The 15,169-nt window shown below is 43.0% G+C and overlaps 1 protein-coding gene across 1 annotated transcript in view; it reads right to left on the bottom strand.

The window, feature by feature from the left end:
• MCC (MCC regulator of WNT signaling pathway) overlaps positions 1 to 15,169 on the bottom strand; it is a gene marked incomplete at its 5' end in the record, with an annotated part of 263,687 nt that overhangs the window by 182,250 nt on the left and 66,268 nt on the right. The gene's annotated exons all lie outside the window — the stretch shown is intronic.

The raw sequence follows: 15,169 nt of genomic DNA, 5'->3' as shown, positions 1-15,169 counted from the left end.
CTAGACAGATGTGAGGTAAAATTCATGTCCCTCAAACATAGTCCTGGGGGCCTGGGTCTGCTGTGATCAGGGTACTGATCCCTCTCCAACTACCCAAACTGGCCCTCAGAATAGCTCCTGCTGTTCTCCCACAGCCCCTTCCGCTCCACACCCAGGTGTGCTGTGGAACCTGACCGACCAGGTTCAAGTAACGGGCTTCTCACACCCTCCTGGTCAGCCATCAAAATAAAGTCAACCCAGCTGAGCAAAAACTCTCCTCTCCATTTTCTCTCTCAGAGTTTCCAAAAACATGAGTACAAGGATCCAAAGACAAAGGGACCAAGGTCATATCCCTCAGAAATACCGAGGTATGGTATTTAGGAGAGTCAGACTGAGAATAATTTGTATTTTTTTTTTTTTTTTTGTTACTCGAGTTTTTACTCGAGTTTCCTGAAAGTAAGAATGAACATCCTCCCCTCTCAGAATCAGGCAGGAAGTTAAACTGGAGTGGTGGTGTGACCTGGAGAGAGTGTCAGCCGCCCAGAACCAAAGAGGATAGCTCATAAAAGTGAAACCGTTTTAGGTAAAGGTTACACTGTGGTACCAGCTTGTTTTCTCTAACTTCAAGCCCAATCTACTCACCTATAAAAAGTAGGATTTGCCTTCCTGTACCTCAGGCCGCCCCTGAGCATAAAGGTATACAAAAGCCTAAGGCTCTATCAGAGTAAAATACAGCTCTATTTTTTTTTAATTTTTAACATTTTATTTATTTGACAGACAGAGATCATAAGTAGGCAGAGAGGCAGACAGAGAGAGGGGGAAGCAGGCTCCCTGCCAAGCAGAGAGCCCGATGTGGGGCTCCATCCCAGGACCCCGAGACCATGACCCGAGCTGAAGGCAGAGGCGCCCCTTTCTTTAATTTTTTAAAAAAAGATTTATTTGAGAGCGCTAGAACGTGAGCAGGAAGGGTAGAGGAAGAGAGAGAATCTCAGGCAGCCTCCCCATGGAGCGCAGAGTCTGACGCAGGGTTCGATCTCATGACCCTGAGACCATGACCCGAGCTGAAACCAAAAGTTGGATGCCCAACTGACTACGTCACCCCAGTGCACCAAACACAGCTCTATCTTCGTCTCTCTTCCAGAAACAAGTCTATTAAAGACAAGAAAATAAATGCTCAAGTAATTTAAAAGGAAAAGTGGTCTGAACCCGCCTTCACTTGAATAAATGAAGCTTCGACTATCGACACTGTAGTGGTTCCTCAGGTGTTTTCATAACCCACTTTCTCCCACATCCAACTTTTAAAAAATTCACTTCAAGACCTAATTAATAAGCACCCGTTATGAGTAAGGATGTATTCAACAGACAAGGGTGTATACAACAGACAAGATCTAATAAATATTGGTCCTGTCATCGTATTTAAGTTTTGAGGTAGAAGAGTCATATAATCAACTTCATGTTTCAAGTAGACAGAAAATGCAGTGACATTTATACAGCTGTGAAACCATTGCTACAATGAAGAGAGTGAACATATCCAGGACCCTCAGAAAGTTTCTCAGCCCCTTCCCACTTTTGCCAACCCTAGGCAACCACCGATCTGCTGTCACTAGATTGCTTTGCGTTTCCTAGTTTTACGTAAGAGCAGTCATACACTCTGTACTTTTTCTGTCTTGTTTCCCTCTGCGTTATTTTGAGACACAGCCACGTTGGCCATGGCACGGTTCAACACCCTTTTTATCGTGGAGTACTCGAATGTACGGATGTAACCCAGTCTGCTTATTCATTCACTTGCTGACGGGCATCTGGGTTTTTTCCAGATTTTGGCTGTCATAAATAAAGCTGTTTTCAATACGTGTGTGTGAGTGTTTGCAGTGGCAAGGTGATACAGTGGGTGTATGTTTAACTTTCAAGAAATTGTAAAACTGCTTTCTCGAGTGGTTGAACAATTGTATGCACGCACTAGTGGGCGATCAGAATTCCATTTGCTCCACATGCACGCCGATCCTTGTTTATTCAGTCCTTTTACTTTGAGCTCTTCTCCTAGATGGGTAGTGAGTGGTTCCGGGTTGGTGAAGATGTGGAAATTCAGAGAATGGCAGGGTCAGAGAACATGTGGGCTCCACAGCTCCTCCCATGCAACCCGGCCTGTGTATCTCTTCCCCGGGCTGTTTATGTGTGTCTTCTGAGAGCTTTTGTAATAAATCCACCATCTAATGAGTCAACTGGCTTCCTAAGTTCTAGGAGTCACCATAGCAAATTAACCGTACCCAAGGAGGGGGTCATGGGAACGTCTGATTTATAGTCAATCAGAAGTACAGGTAATAACCTGGACTAGAAATTGGTATCTGAAATGGAGGACAGTCTCGTGGGACTGAGCTCTTCCTGTGTGGGATCCGAGGGGATCTCTGGGGAGATCCTATCAGGACTTAGTTAAACTGTAGGACACCAGATTGGTATCTGAGAAGCGCCTGACAGTATAGAAAAACGCTCACACATCAGAACTGGCTGCACAATCTTACCAGGGTAGGTTACAAAAGGGGTCTTCCAGAAGACCCCCTGTGGACAGGACACCTGAGCCAGAGATTGCAAAGATGCCCAGGCCAAGGGCTGTGCCCCCCATCACTACAGCACAGTGCCTAGGGCTCAGATATCTTCCCAAAAATGTAAGGGTAAGACTTGTCAGGCCAAGTGTGAGGAGATCAAAGCACACATTCCAGGCAACAAGGATTTTACTAATAGGGGCAGAGGCACCAGTGTAATGAGGTGCTGAAGAACCACTGCTCTAAGGGCAGCTTGGAGTGCGATAACAGGGTGTGTAACAAGGTAGAGCTGGAAGGCAAGCAGGAGGGCTGTCCTAGACGGCCTCGTGTGCCTAGACTGGGACACTGAGAGAAGGCGCAAACTCGTGCCTGGACACCTGCTGGCCCATAAACATGTTCTGTCTGTGAAATATTTGAATTAATTATGAAAGTTTAAAACTCTGGGGATTTATATACAAATGTGGGTTTTGGCTCCTGTTCAAAAGATCTAGCCACATGGAGTTCATGACCCCCGGAGTCGAGAAGCCCGCTGTCCCCCTCAGAGCCTCCCCTAGTTCACCAAGGTGTCTACCCAGCCTGGGTCCTCCAAGGCATTCAGTCTGCGGATCTAGGTGCTAGATGACATCTCTTGTGGTAGCGCCAAGCCGGGCACAGGACGACTGGTAGCAGGGAGAGGATAGGGGAGGCAGCAAGCCTATATGAGGGCAGTGGAAGTAGGAATTAGAGTGAAAGGAGGATTATTTGAGCATTTTTTTTAAAGCAAGGATTAAATGGTGATTCACCAGAGAGAGGAATCAAGCTTCAATCAATCAACCCAGATAGCAGAATGGCAAAGTCACCAGCAAGGGTAGATTTGTTTCTATTACTGGCATATAGATTTGAGATTTCGCCAAACACGTACTTCATGTGCGATCCATCTAACCTGAAAACTGGCACTCCTTCCAAGGCCTGACATACCGGCATTCTGGTCAGTGTCCAGGCCAATGACTCGTGAGACCCTCCCGTGAACCTCAAGATCCTTGCTCTGCTGCTGTACCAGCAACAGTTCCCGAGAGCTTACTATGAGCCAGGCATGCTTTTAAAATCTTTTACAAACAGTAACTCAAGTAATACACCATTCTTGGAGTAGGTATTGTTAATATCTTTATTTTGCCCATAAGGAAATAGAGAAGTTAAGCAACTTGGCCAAAGAAAGACACAAAGCCAACAGGTGATAAGTATGGAACCTGAACCTAGCCAGTCTGACTCTAAGTAGACCACATGTTCTTAACTACTTTTTGTCCTGTACTTGAGTAAATTGTTAACTGAGAGACTCTGAAAGAACTTGGAATGTAAAGCAACTTTGGAGGCTAATATGCTGACCATCCCCACGTTTATCACCACCTCTTCCTAGACACTGTCTAGCCTTGTGGTTTCCCAACCTGGTTCATCACACTCTCCTAGAGAACTCTTTTCAAGCATAAATCTCTAGTTCCTTCCCAAAAAACCAACTTGGAAGACCCGGAATCCTCTCCTTGTAGCATTCCCCTGGCAACACCACAGCACTTGGCCTGGGGATGCCGGACGCCCGGCGGTGGCCTACCCACTCTGCAAGCATGCTAGATGGCTGGACCACATGAGTTACAATCTCCTACTTCACAGCTATAGTTCCTCAAGTTCAACCAAGTGTCCCACGAATCCCGGAAGACAGACCTGATCCCATTCTCATGTGAGCGTCCTTTATAAACCTAAAGTTGGCTCCCACCTTCCCTCAGGCTACTCTTCTCCAAGTTACTTCTGCTCTGTGGATAGGGTCCTAAGCTACTACATGCAAGCCAAAAGTCTTGTGCCTTTCCAAACATTATCATACATATTTAATCTTTACTTTTGATTGATCAATTAATCTTCTTCTAACATTGAGGCTTATTTAAGCGTCATTGCCACCAGCCTGAATTTAAATAATTTAATTATCTAAAAAGGACTTAGAAATATTTAAGGATTCTTTTTATAGATCAGTGAATTCCCCTCTATCTCCATTATGCTTTCAAGTTCAAAAGTTTTGGGTTGTGTTTTTTCTTTCTATAATGGGATAGTCTTTATGTGGGGGCACACCTGTATAATAGTTTTTTCCCCTTTTTCCCTTAATGGCTTCCTCTCTTCTCCACCGTCTTTTAAAAAGCCTGTTTTGTTTTGTTTTGTTTTTTTTAGGCCTGCTTTTATATACTGGAAGTATGCAAACTATTTTTACTATTTCAAGTCTGAATTAGAGGGGCCCCAAACCAAAAATGCCTCCTTTCCTTGGAGGAAATATCCTTATCTTTAAGAATTTTCTAATGGTGGCACAACATTGAATTTTTTTAATATCACTATGGGAAGAACAGAAGCCTTTTAAGACTCCCAGAGTCAGTAAACAGTATGTTTTCTTCTGTGTAAATTCCAAAAGTACAACCACTAATCCAAACAGCAGCTCTTCGAATGGGAGTAAATAGAGGAAAAACCTCCACTGAAAGGTCATAAAAAGGACCTTCCTAAAGTCCAAACAATGGTTATACATAGTTGCTACAAACTCCAAATCTCTTACAACGAGGTAAATCTCAGGTCACATTCCCTTTCACAGAGACAAACATCAAGCAGCGGATATCAAGTGGCTTCGGAACATGTTTTTGTCCAAGATCCATGACGTAGGACAGACAGGCTGGAAAGGGAAAAGACGCTGGTAGGAGAGAAGAGATGTAGAAGGAGAGGCCCTGCTCCCAGTCTACACTCAGTCTGCAGAACTGAGAGGAAGGGGCTTCAGAATGAGGCCACATCCCAGGACCAGACAACCACCGACAGATCTACACAGTGCTTGATTGATTTCCTCAGGCCTTTATATGTGCTGCCTGATTTGGTGAGAACCTCTGAGATGGGTATTCACAGATTCATATACAGAGTCAAAAATGCCCATAGCACGGTTATTACCTGAATTTTTGACCTGAACCCAGCTATGACATGAAACCTTACATGCTTTTCCCTATGTTCTACTGAACTAACATGATCAATCAATTTCTTTCTAAAACTTGCCCTGGAGGTGTTCTGACCACGCCATTCTGAAGACCTCCATTTTAATCCACTACTTAGAACTGCTCTACCTCTAAGCGCTCTCTACCAAGATTCCCTTCTTCAACCAAACCTCCTGGCCACCCTTCTTTCTACCTGTGCCACCTTACTCCTATTGAACTTTCTTTGGGCCTTAAGAGCTACTTAAGGCATTCACTGAAGTTTGGTGCAATTTAGCTCAATTCTGCTGGTTGCTTCCTCTGCACACTCACACCCTATCCACCCTCCACTCCAATGAGCACCTCATGACTGCAAGCCCCACTGACTCCTTCATCTCCTTGATCTCCTCCCATAATTCCAACAGGAGGGTGGGAATCACAAGCTGAGGAACCTATACAGACACCAACTTGTACCTGGGTCACTGGTGTGTGCTGGACAGTCACAGTCTCCCCAGAAGCAGTGAGAATTACACAATATCAGAGCTAGAGGGGTTATTAAACAAATGTATCTAATCCCTTAACTACAGAGATGAAGCAACCTGGCTTACGGCGAATGCTAGCAGGCAGCAGATCTGTGCTGAGCAAGGAACTTTCCTGGGGGTGGGGAAGAAGGGGGGAGTTGTACTAAAGGATGAAAAACAGCAATTCTGAGTCCCTGGGAGGGGCTAATGTCACTGGAAAGGCAAGAGCCACAATGGAGAAAGAGGAGATATGCTCAGATATCTGCAGGCAAGGAGAAATCCACAAATACTTCTGCACCAGAGTGCAGCATGAGCGGAAAGTTCAGAGAGACTGTGCGTGGAACAAATCAGGCTTTCAAAGGACAGCTTGTATCTTCAAAGTAAGTTATATGTGTGTCTAAATGCTACATTTGCAAGTAACTAACCATTTAATGTGAGGATCTAGGTTACTAAACCCCATTATAAAATAAAAGATGTTACAATTTCAATAATTTCCATATGCTTTTCACAAGCCAATTGGATACTTCCTCAAACCAATAATGAACAATAGCCCCTAAAATAGTGACAGCATTTATTGCTGGGGTACGAAATTATGTGAAAATTACGATGTTTTTTCTTTGTGGTAAATACTATTTGTCTTCAGGGGAGAAGTCTTAGAGAACAGTCCTGGTCTCAGATGGAGTTCAAAGTCTGTCTCTTGCTATCAGCCAGCTGAGTGACTTCAACTGGACTACTTTATCTTAACATCGGTTTTTGCATCTGAAAACGGAGATAATTGCACCTGCCTTGTATGTTGTGAAAATTAAGGATATATATTGTTACTTGCTAAAGATAGAGCAATGCAGTTAGGGCAGATATATTTAACATTACCAGCAAAACCAAGCCTCAAATTTCATTTTACTTTTCAACCAAAGTGATGAGACAACCTACTTTTAAAAAGAACTAATTAAGTAATCTGGTTTAGCATTAGAGCATTACAAAACTTTTGGATGGTTAACAAAAATTGCCCATAATGCTCTAACGCACATTTTAACTTCTTGCAATTGTCTCTGTTATCTCCTCTCATCTCTAGTGTCCCAACACCATCTCCAAATAACAAATGTCATCTTATCTCCAACACACCAGAAAATATAAGCATTCTCCTTTTTGTCAAATAATCTGGTGTTAGGTACTATAAAAGACATCAAAATGTTCGAGAAAACAGACTCAAAATCCTCACCAAAAGATATCATATATTATACCACATCTAATCATATCTCAGATAACTCAGACATCCATTTTTCAAATCTTTCTTTCCTGAATTGAACCATACTTTACAGCAACTCAAGTTACCTATACAGTGTCCTCCAGGTAGGAACATGGTTCCCAAATTTGACTTCAGTTCCAATCCCGCAGCTGTGTGTACTTCGTTCACTAATATACTAACCTTGTGCTTTAAGTAAATATTGTTTATACTACCCCACTGACATTTTTTTTTTAATCCTTAAACAAAGGTCAAATTACATGCTTTAGTAGACAGCAAAGCTTAAGTAAGTCTGGAGGAAACAACAGTGGGATTGCTTATAAAATTCTCATGGACATATACTACTTCTCTACAGCTATAACAGCTATAAAGTAGGTAGATGCCAAACATATTCTGTTCCTCTCATGGAAGGAACAGAAGAGGCGGTCTTCCCCCTGCCCGCATTAGATCTATTACTTTCCATTACTCCCAACTTTTTACTACCTGGCATGAAAATCTTCTTTAAAAAAATAAATTATTATTTGGGAGAGTGTGAACGTGAGAGAGATCACAAAGGGAGAGGGACAAGCTGACTGCCGCACTGAGCTGGACTCGATCCCAGGACCCCGAGATCATGACCTGAGCTGAAGGCAGATGCTTAACCGACTGAGCCACCCAGGTGGCCCCCTGCCGCCCCACCCCGTCATGAAAATCCTATAGGAAGAAATCTGTAAGGTTGACTGCTTATCAGCTATGCTCCTCATCATTCCCTCTTGAGCCAACACGTCCTTCTGGTTAAAGGCTAGTCCAGGCTAACCAAAACCAGTTCAAGGTTTTGACAACAGAGCTGATGCCAGGCCACTTGCAATCCATCCACAGGTTGTGCCTCTTAGCCCCAGGGAGTCTGAGGTCAATGACTCCCAAAAGCCCAAAATATCTGACAGCTCACGTCCCTGTCAAAGAAAAAAAAAAAACTTATTTCCAAACCTAAGATATGAGGATCACCAGGGGGGAAACTTGTCAGCATTCAGAGTTTGTATGGGACCTGATCCAAAGAGTTAGACTATGGGTCTACACGCTGCACTCAAAAACAAGACAAAAAACACAACAAAATAAAAAGCAGCCCAAATATCTCTACTTTTATCACCTATATCTGGAAACCACTGCGGCAGTGAGAGACCCCAGCCTTCCGAGACTCTACCATGTTGCCCTACTGAGGGTAGGAACGGCTCCAGGAGAGAAGCAGTCACTTCCAGACCTGCCTCAGCCAGACCGGCAGGTACTGAGGCCTTGGCAGAGAGCCAGTGGAACAAGGCCCTTCACCGGGGATACCTGAGGCCTCTTCACTTTCCCCACGGGGAATCTACCAAGGGGAATCTACCATATGTCCGTTCCCTTAATGTTCTCCAATTCTGAGTAGACTCCTTTAGCTCCTCAAATATCTCACCATATTGGAGGGGGGGGGGGAGTTACCTCAATTATTCTCCCCATCACAACTGAGATGGAGAATTCCTCCTGGGCAAATTTGGGACAATTTGAGTATCAACATAAATAAGAGTAATGATTAGAACACACAGGATAGAAAATAATTCACTAATTTATACTGATACCGACCAAGATTTAAAACAAGGGAGATACTGAGGGGAAAGCTTTTTACAGAAGAATCGCAACGAACAATGGAAGGAATCATAGAAAAAAGAAAACTGCCATTTTATGGCAACCACAGTAATTGTTTCAGGCAAGAACCTTCAGGAGAAATGGACACCTCTTGCTTGAAAGGTTATTGGGAAGTGGGATAACCACACAGTCTCCAAGTATCACTTCAGACACCGTTTTCTACACAAGGAAAAAAGGTATCTTGACAACAGAGAAATTAGTGGATATCAGCTTGATGGACGACTTCCACTGGTGTCACCAACAGTGAGACAGAAGGACACCACGTGCCCAGTGGATGGTCTAAGAAGCACCCACATCTCCTGGGTTAATCTCCTGTCAAAAATATTTTCTCATGACTAGACTCAGATTACACAATCAGATAAACCCACATTGAAGGACAGCCTATCAAACATCTGGCCTGGATTCTAAAAAAAAAATGTGAAGTCATGAAAGACCAATAAAATCTAGGGAATTATCTTCTAGATTTAAGGAGATTAAGGAGGCATGACAACTAATGCACTTGATGAAACTTGATTAGATCCTGGGTGTTTAAAAACTGTTGTAATGGACACTATGGAGACAACTGGAAAAATTTAAATATGGGCTGTATCAGTGGTAAATTCAGGGGAATGATAGTTATATTACAGATATGCGGGAGAACGTCCTTGTCCTTAGAAGATGTACCCTAAAGTGTTTCAGGCATGAAGGGTCAGGATGTCTACAACTAATTCAAATTCAGGAAAAAAAAAATATATAACCCAGGCATAGATAGAGGGATTAAACCAAAGTGGCAAAACGTTAGAATCCGTGAAGGGTATACACATGTTCATTACACTATGCCCGCAACTTTTCTCAAGGTTTAACCTGTTTCAATAAGCCTATAATATGGCCAGCTAGGCTTTTGTAACAGAAAGAAATTAAAATAAAACTATTCAGCAAAATAGTTAACAGTCATTTTCTCTATCAAAAATACTATGAAATATACTTTAGCAACTTTGGCGAGGGTGGGGGAGAGAGAGGATCCAACCTCCATTTGTTAATTATCTTTGGGTATCATGTACCCAGCGCTATCCTGGCTGCTGGGAACATAGCATGTGCAAAACAGGTTCCTGCCCTCACGCGACTTCTACTTTAATCAGGGGATGATAGAGAAAGATTTCATGTTTTTTAAAATTATATATAGAATTATATAAAATGTAATGTATATATGTATATATATAACAAATATGAAATCTTTCTTATATAATATTTCATATATATAATATATATATACTATATATAATATGCACATATATAAATTTATTATAGATGTTTGTATTGATAAGTGTATGCATTTTTTAAAAGATTTTATTTATTTATTTATTTATTTGGCAGAGAGAGCGAGGGCAGGAGAGAGTGAGCAAGCACAAGCAGACTCCCCACTGAGCAGGGAGCCTGACACAGGGCTCGATGCCAGGACCATGACCTGAGCTGAAGACAGATGCTCAACCGACTGAGTCACACAGACACCCAATTAATGGATTTAATATAAAATTATTTACAAATGTAAATAAATAAAACATGTACATGAACAAACTATTTAAAAAATCCAGATGGTGCTAGGAATGTAGGAGTGGAGGGGTAGGGAGTATGCTGCCTTTTTTATGGGATGATCCAAAAGGGCTCACTGATGAGCTGACATGTGGACGGGGGCCTGAAGGAGGGGAGGGGGCAAATCCTGTGGCGATCCGGGGTAAGTGTGGCCCTGAAAGAGAAGGTGTTGGCATGCCGGAGGGAGAGCAGGGCACCCGATGAGTCTGGAGAAGGGAGAAGGAGGCAGAATTGCAGGGGGTGGCAGATGCTCACACCAGGCCTTATGGCCCCCTCCTACGACTTTCAGCTTTCATACCGAGTGAATGGAAAGCGGTTTGGGGCAGAGGACTACCACACACTGACACATTTTAAAAGGATCATTCAGCTGCCCCAGAGAGAACTGGACGGTGGAACGGCAACGATGGATCCAGGGAGACAGTTACAGAAACAAAAAACAAAACCAGATGGCTCAGGTGGTGGGGAGTTGGCTATGCAGGCGCACACCGCCAGGATTTCAAGGTTGTCTTTAAAGGTAGAGACCGGGGCACCTGGATGGCTCAGTGGGTTAGGCCTCTGCCTTCGGGTCATGATCCCAGGATCCTGGGATCGAGCCCCGAGTCGGGCTCTCTGCTCAGTGGGGAGCCTGCTTCCTCCTCTCTCTCTCTGCCTGCCTCTCTGCCTACTTGTAATCTCTGTCAAATAAATAAATAAACCTTTAAAAAAAAAAAAAAAGGTAGAGCCCACAGGACTCGGAGGTACGAGGAAGAAGAGTCAAGGCAAACCCCGACACTTTGGGCCCTAACAAATGGAAAGTCAGGTCCCATGTGGATCCAGGGGACAGACGGTGAGAAGTCCCTGCAGCCTGCCTTCAGCATGTCCACCTGGAGACACCTGCTGGATATTCAAGCAAAGATGCGGAGGGGCTGCCGGACATGGATCTAATCGGGACAGAGGCACGGGCTACGTGGACTTAGAGGTCAACATTTAGACGGTTTTACAGCCAAGAGATCAGGCTTTAGGACAACTCAACGTGAGGAGCTGGAACGGACGGGAAGACCCGCCACAGAGCTCAAAAAGGGCGGCCAGTGAGCGGGGAGAAGAGCCCCAAGACAGCAGCGTCCTGGCCACACTAACATGTGAACTAAAAGCTAATTTAAAATTCCAGAAACCGCTTGTTCTTTTAGGGAGTACCCAGTTAAATACCCTGTAGGTACCCACGTAACCGTGACGGAAGTACAACCAGAGATTGCAATTACGAATTTTTCTGAGCACCCAGTGACGTGAACTATTAGTGATTTCAACTTACACTCAGAGAAGTTGGCTTTTCAAAAAGATGAAAAATTCTCAAGTTAGCAAAACAGATGTTTTTGAAGCCCAGAGGTCCAACTCTGCCCCTTTCTAATGCTCTTATTTTTTTGAGCAAAATACCCCAGGCCGGGCTACGTGGTAACCTAGAAAACTAGAAAACTTTCTGGCAATTATTACATAGGTTGCATTTCTGCTCTCTGAGAATTCTCTCTGCTGATGTGTAGTCAAAGGAGGAAAGCAAATTGCAGTTTTCACATCACCTCAATAATTCTCAGTCCCTATCAGAAGTTAAAGAGTGGATTCTAAAAATGGCCACTGAATAGTTCAACTGTCTAATCCTTTTTCCTACTAAATTAAAGCAGCAACAGGATTTTTTAAAAAACTAGTCATGGGTTTTTTAAAACTCGCTTCCGCAATTTAAAAATATCTTCATTAAAAATTCAACCTGAGGACACTTAAGGGAGCTAACACATCCACGCCCTTGAGAAATGACTTTGAGGTGAGTCCAATTTGAGATGACACGGCCGGAGGACTCACAGCTCATAAACACAGAACACCACTGTATTTTCAGAAACCAATCAATCTGCTAACACCATGTGAAGAGAGCCTAATCAAATTCTTGCATGTGACATTGCCCATCTCACTATTCCCTCCAGCACAGTGAACTGAAAAAGCGAGAGTAACCTGGCATTCCTTCCTTTAAAATAAAGGAGAAAATAATTCACAATAATTTTGCAATCTGGCAAAATGATGCCCCTGATCCAACAAGAATTAAAAAACTAGTCCATCTGAAGCAGAAGGAACATGTTAATGTGACCTAGCTTGGAAAAGGATTTGCTCTTCTTTCTCTTTGGAAGCTATAAATTACTAACTTGCAGATAAAGAATTTGGTGCAACTTGGTGAAGAACCCTGGTGCCCACTCCACATCAGTTACACGAACCTGGCCATAGGACTGCATCTCCTTACTGTGATTTCTCCAGACAAAAACTACAGTTGCCCTGACTCTCTCTTCCAGCAGATGAGCCAAACGACGGCAAAACCACCTGGAGAATGGACTGTTACCTCTGACCTCTGATTCGCATGCTCCCACGTACTTCCTATACCTTGCAAGAAAGTTCTGGACTCTGGAGAGATGAGCCCAGCGCACACTTTTCCCCAGCTGCAGAAATTCCTTGGATTGCAGAATTTGCACACTGCCCTCAAAATGTTCAAGTCCTCATTCTGAAAAGCAAACCCTTTCCTCCAAAACGCTTATCTAATTCCAGAAATGTTTCCTTGGGGTGAAAAAATTTCAAGAGCCTAGCTTTCAATCACTGGTGAAAATGGCAGAGATTAAGTCTTTTTTTTTTTTTTTAAAGTGGAGTATTAAGATATAGGAACATTTTCTTATTTCAATGCTTCTCACGAATCTCTCTGCTTCCTCATAAGAAAAGAGTTTCCCTGCTTTAGAGATTCTGTCACACTTCCAACTCTAATTTCATTTAGGAGCTCAATTTGTATTGTATTCTCACACATCACAAGTAAGTCTGCTCCCACCTTTAAAAAAAAAAAAAAATCTTAGGATGCAAATCCTTCAGAAGAAGGATCATGCTTTTTCAGTTTTGCAAATGAGCTATTCTTAACCTGTTTACTCACAATGAGCCAGATCTCAACCCAGAACATTCCCCTGGCCACAGGACGCAGGTGAGGCTTCTTTCTCCATCTGTCATGGTGGTCCTTCCATGTTTGCTTTCTCCCTGTACCCTTCTCATTAATCCCCCCCATCCCTCCCCATACCATCCTCAGATCGGAATTTTCTCCTAGAAAGGCAATGCTCACAAACTTTCTTGACAGCTATGAAAAGAAACAAGTAACATTATCTAAGGTAATCATGATTACCAATTTGCCAATGTGTAAGAAATACGGAAAAATATGTACTAAACTTTGAGGCAATAAAAAATATCGGTTTTGATGATCCTCAATGAGTTTTGTGAGCTTTCATATTTATGTCAAGGGTATTTCACATGGTTAACGTTCCCTATACACATCCAAATCATAGTCTACTCTTTGGTACACTTTGACTCTGTTTATCTATACTCATCCTTCGTTTTTATTACATCCAACAATTTATTAACTAAGTTCCACAAAACTCTGACTTTGAACTTCACCTTCTGAGTTTATATTCACTAAACAGTGGATTCATACACTATGAAATACAATTACCTAGTTTATCACTGGTTCAAGCACAAAGATTGTACGTTAACCTTCACCTTAAATAAAGCTCTAACACACAAGCAAAAATAAAGTTTACCACGTCTAACGTTGGATTTTCTAAACCTCAGGGAACAAAGACCCAATAAATGTGAAAACACCCTTTACACATGAGGTAGAGAGAAAACAAACTCGGAAACTTTTTCAGATTTGCATTAATAGTTTCCACTTAACCTACGTAATATAATCCATATCATCTCCTCTCCCAGTGCTGGAAGACACGGCCTCGGTGCGTGGATGAGAGGCTCCCTTGGTTGACTTCTGAAGCCCCTCTCCAGAACGAGGTGTCTGGGCACCGCTACACAACAGCAACACCTGTGCGAGTCAACACGCCCACACCTTTGCCACAGCTGCCAGCTTTTTTTTAGGTCACCCCAGCCGCTCCTTTTGTCTCCCTAATTCTCACATGCCCAAAAAGCTCCAAACAACTGAGAGCGGAGAATCTGCCCGTCTACTTGGCAGGTTTCTTACTTTGGGTTCAAAGTCCGATTAGTGAATAATTATATACACATATGTTCACAATTTCAACACTTAAGCCTCTACCTCTAATGAAGGGTACTTTGAAAATTGATTAAAGCAAGAAAGGACCTATGTGAACACTAAGAAGAATCTAGAATTGCTCATTAAGTATAATTAATGTAACTTTCACATGAGGCAGGACTTTCATACAGATCTTCAGAAAAACGCAGACTTCTCCGTGTGCGGAGTAGCGTAGGGGCTTGGAGTCCAACAATTCCGGTGTCAAGCCCGGTTTTCCCCCCTTACTATGTGACCCTGGGGCAGATTCCTAACTTCTGTCTTCTCTACTCTAAAATGTAGCTACCCAGGAACAGAACCAGGTTTTGGGGTGCTGAAGTTTAGAGTGAGTAGTCATCTGCAAAGGTGTAGGAGTGTACGCACGCACAGCAAGCCTCTTCCAGAACTCTGGAAGTGGCCAGGCAGGTGAGGAGCACAGTAAACACACCTCCAGACCCACAGCAGATCCTTGTTACAGGGATGGAATCAGGTAACATACGCAGAGTTAACAAAGCCTCCAGCATGCAGTAAGTGCTCTGTAAACGTGACTGTCGCTAATTTTTTTTAAAAAGATTTTATTTATTTATTTGACAGACAGAAATCACAAGTAGGCAGAGAGGCAGGCACAGGGAGAGGAGGGGCAGGCTCCC

Source organism: Martes martes (assembly GCF_963455335.1).
Source record: "Martes martes genome assembly, chromosome: 5".
Lineage (NCBI taxonomy): Eukaryota > Metazoa > Chordata > Mammalia > Carnivora > Mustelidae > Martes > Martes martes.
Note: the sequence above shows the minus strand (reverse complement) of the source record. Positions and strands in the feature narration are given on the sequence as shown.